Below are 5000 nucleotides of genomic sequence, written 5' to 3' on the forward strand. Positions count from 1 at the left end.
GTCTGTTGAATAATAAAAAAAGTAATGAAAAAAAAACAAACTTTCGCGTTCTTTGAGTCTTTCAAGGTCCACCCATGAGGTGACTCAAATCGTCTGGTTCTAATCTTAAGAAGTTAGTACAGTCACGACTAAAAGTTTTGACCCACGCTAAAGTTTTCACAACGTCAGCATAATTTGTATTTATCAAGTACTTGCTATATTTTCTTATGTAGTGTTGAGCTTACAGTTAGTAACTTTCTTGATAAGAAAAAAGAAAGTTGGCAGACAAAATTTTGAATTTCGTACAATGAAAAACTCAGAGTGGATCAAAACTTTTGCTTGTGACTGTACTTGCCAGGACTGGTGGACCCGTCGTTGTGCTTCCTTATATGGGCATCTCCTTATAAGGGCATCGAGCATCCTCTTCAGGTAAATGGCCTTCGTAACACACTATGCACTTGTTTTTTGTCTTTTTTTTGTCTTTATTGTTTGTCTTGTGTTCTTTACATAGCGAGCATAAGCAATCCCCAGCCCCTCATCATTCAGTTTTTTTCTTTTATAAATTTGCTTTTTTTCTTCTTTATCCTTCGTTCATTGACCCTCAATACTTTTTTTCTCTCCGACCCTTCGTTTTATCATTGTTTTTGCCTCTCCCATCTCTCCCCAGAGTTTGGGTGCGTGCATATGTGCTGAATATTGACATGCACATGCCTGTCAATATACACATACGAGTGTACGAAGGTTTGTACATATACACTAATGGATCTGAAAAATGATGCAACAGATCAGAATGGTTCGGTCAGTGTGATCTAAATATATCGGTCATTCTTGTGAACTTCACCTCATGAACGCCACGTCTTATGACTTCCTGTCTGTTAGCTAAGAAACTGTAGTTGCCTTAAATCCAGTACTTAATGTAATTATGCAATTTAATCACTCTTGCACCATTTGTGTAGTTGGCATGTGCGTGTATACCTGCGTGTACGTGAACGTGTGTGTGCATATGCACACGCACACAAACACACACACGGACGACTTTATCAAACAAATCCTGAACAGTGATTTAATTGATTGCGGATCATTATGTACAGAGTGGGACAGGGTCTTCAAGTACTCAGATCAGTACATATTACTCAGCATCTGGAATTCCCGTTCTTGGGAGACGACTTCAGATGATGCGAAAACCTTCCTTATGATTATGTGTCTTAAGGGCTGAATTCACGTCCCCCGGCAGAAGCTTTGTGTTGACAAAGACGAGCGAGGATTTTTGGGTCTTTTAAGTCAATGTGTATTTGGCGGTCACCCCTTGTCAACCGGAGGTGAGGGGTGAGAGGGTGAGGGGGTGAAGGATGGAGGGTGAGGGGGTGAGAGGCGGAGAGTGAGGGGTGTGAGGGTAAGGGGTGAGGGGAGGTGTTACATTACTAAATAAAATCACCTGGCTTAGCAAAGGAGCATATGGTTCGGGGTGATTTTTCCTAGACATTTCATTCTACCTAACGTCAATTAATTTTATTCAGCTGATAGGAAGACAAATGGGTCGGTCTCCTTTGGGTGTCAAACTCGAGCTGTGTATTTGTTCTGTCTGTTAACAGGTGATTCTATTCAGATTAAAGAGACACCTACAAGAGTCCAGAGGAGCTAGTATTTTTTGGGAGCTCAATTTTTATTTTTATTAATTTATTAATTTCTCTACAAATCTTTCTTGAGTGACATACCCTTCTAGTGTTAACTTCCAGTGTCGTCCTCTCCCTCCCCCACCCTCCCCCTCCCTCCCCCTCCCTCCCCCTCCCTCCCCCTCCCTCCCCCTCCCCTCCCCCCTACCCCCATCGTTGTTGTGCATCTTGCGTCATATTATCACAAAATCTGACGCAATTTCCTCTAGCATCGGAAACCTAGCTTTTAGTTTAGAGTTCTGTCGCACTTTGAACGTTTCAGTACGTTTTTGAGAGATTCGGAACTTTTTGGAAAGTTTCGTGAGATTCGGGACGTTTTGAACGTTTTGGAATGCTTTTGCAAAATTTGGAACGTTTTTGAGAGTTTCAGGACGTTTTTGAACGTTTCGGAATGTTTTTGAGCGTTTCGGAACGTTTTGGACGTTTCCTTAACGTTGTTGTTAACACTGCAGTATATTGTAAATGTTTTACGAATTCGGAACGTTTTATGTAATTTTGAACGCTTAAAGTTGTTAAACCATTAAGAGTTTTTGAATTCCCCATTCTGACTTATTATGATTTGACCAACTCGTGAGGATTTGAACGTTTTGTGAAAGTTTGAACATTTTCAGGTATTTTGAACGTTCCTTGGCATATTGAACGATTCACAACGATATGAATTTTTCGTCATTTTGAATTTTGAAAATTTTGAACAAGGTTCAATGCTTTGTCACGGTTTGAACACTGGTTGGACGCTTTGTAAAGTTTTGATAAATTCGTAACGGTACTTGTTACGTGATTCTTCGTGGGTAACGTGACGATTCTTCCGTTACGTAACGGGTTGTCAGCTATGTAAAAGTTTATCTCATTTATTATAGTCAACGGTTCTGTAATGGTATAATGGTTTTGCAACGGTTTAACGGTTCTGTGACGGTTGGAATGTAACGGTTTAACGGTTCTGTGACGGTTTGAGGATTACGTGACGGCTTGAATGTAACGTTTTAACGGTTCTGTGACGGTTTGAGGATTACGTGACGGTTTTAATATAACGTAACACTTTAATGGTTCTATGACGGTTCAACGGTTCTGTGACGGTTTGACCGTTACGTGACGGTTTGAATGTAACGTAACGGTTTAACGATTCTATGACGGTTTAGCGGTTTCGTGACGGTTTATCCGCGGATATGTTGGCCTTTAATTCATCCCAGTTGTAAACACACTCTTGGCCATTTTTCGTTCTTAATCCACTTGAACACTTCATAGCTGTGATTCCTTCTGTGTTGATCAACTAAGTCGAGATAATATCCTCAGTTGCTATTGAATGACTTTTGTTTTTAAATAAAATGGAAATGAGGCGAAATTAAATGAAATACAGTGAAATGAAAAGAAAAGAACTAGTCCCAGATGGTTTGGCATATTGACTGCATTTCTTAGAAAATTTTTAATTGAAGACTTGGGCATATAGTAGGTCAAAAAACAACGACCCAACGGAGGGGACGATGTTGTTTGAAATAACACGTTGTTCAATGGGACATGAACGATAAGGACTGAAGCCTCTGAGGTGTTGTGAGCACAAACACAAAAAAGAAGAAGAAAAGAAGAAGAAAATAAATAAAATGATTAATCAGAGATGAATTGGGAGATGGCAGATAGAGTGGGGCATTCAAATGGACAATTAATGATGATGTGAAAGAGATATCAAAGGAAAATAATCAGATTTGCAAAGGAGAGCTTGTTCGCATACAGTATTTGTGTGTGTGTGTGTGTGCATGTGTACATGTAAATGTCGGTGTGCATACGTGTGTGCATATATATAAATGGGCACATATGTATATGAAACACGCCTTTTGTCTTATATTGTACACGGAAAATGTAAATTTAAAACAAAATTGTTTGGTACCTAATATCTCTACTTCTGTTTTCCCCAACTTAAAGAATTACGTAACTTGCTTCATGTATACGTTTGTATACGTGTGAGCGCGTGTGCGTACGTGTGTGTCTATCTTGTATCCTGTGTGTGTGTGTGTGTGTGTGTGTGTGTGTGTGTGTGTGTTACTGTGAAATTGCATCTCAACTCACGTTCTCTTGACGAATACGTCGCGTGACGTCCGGATGGAACTGTGCATGCGTGTAGCGTTACGTCGAAACGCGTAACACTCAACGCATAACGTGTAACGCCAGCTTTGTCATCTCAACATTGATCAAGATTTTAACTGTGATAAGAAGATTGTAATGTAGTAAATACAGATAGATAAGAAATTTAGATAATAGATAACATAAATAGATGATAAGTTGATTGTCATATCTGTCGTCCTTGCAAGAATGAACTGTGGTACAGTTCAGAATGAAAAAAAAAGAAGAAGTAGAATATAATAAACGTGTTAATACACCGTGGATATATAGAAGTGTTAGTACGTGTTGCACTCTGTTGAAAACGACAGGAAGCGAGTCTGTCATTAAGTTCTTAGGAAATGTTTCTAGAATTCGAGGCATTTTGTCAGAAAGAAAGAGAGAAATTCTAAGACCCTGGCGAACATTATTAACCCATTAGGCTAGGTTAGGGTAGGTTAGGTTAGGTTAAGTTGGGTCAGGTTGGGTTGGGTTAGGTTAAGTTAGGTTAAATTAGGTCAGGTTATACGCCCAGTGTTGTTATGAGACCACCCACTCGTAACCCCCAACCCCCACTAATGTGACACTGAATATAATCATAACGTATTAAATTTAATCTCACATACATTGGTAATGCATTGGATATTATGAAATGGTTCAAGTTACAATGAATTTATTAAGCAGCAGCATCAACATCATAGACAGTTTATAATGATTACTGATAGACTTGTAGGAATGAAACTGTAGTTATTTTTCTGTCAACCAGTAATGATTGTCAGCCATGCAAGTACCTCTGGGGAGACGTCCTGTGAACCCCAGATTGAGAGCCTCTGATGTAGAGGGAAAAATGGAAGGAAAAGAGAAAAAGAAAGAAAAAAGAAAAAAAGAAGGAAAAACAAAGAGAAAAAAGAAGGAAAAAAGAAAGAAAAAAAGGAAAGAAAAAAGGAAAGAAAAAAATAGAGAAAATGAAGAGAAAGAAGAAAAAAGAAAAAGAAAAAAGAATGAAAGAAAGAAAGAAAGAAGAGGACGACGACGACGACGAAGAAAAAGAAGAAGAAGAAAAAGAAGAAGAAAAAAGCACAATAAGGACCAAGATCTTACTAGAGCATTCAGAGTATTCTTTTGGGGGCTGTCTAAATCCGAGGTGAGTTGGCAACCACCACCACTTCTATGCTTGTCGAGGTGGCAAAGGAAAAACTCCAACAGGATAGAAGACATGAAGGATAGTGGAAAAATCAGTAGGAAAATTAAAGAACTGTG

Source organism: Oratosquilla oratoria, chromosome 4 (assembly GCF_046742065.1).
Source record: "Oratosquilla oratoria isolate Oo_2021 chromosome 4, ASM4674206v1, whole genome shotgun sequence".
Taxonomy (NCBI): domain Eukaryota; kingdom Metazoa; phylum Arthropoda; class Malacostraca; order Stomatopoda; family Squillidae; genus Oratosquilla; species Oratosquilla oratoria.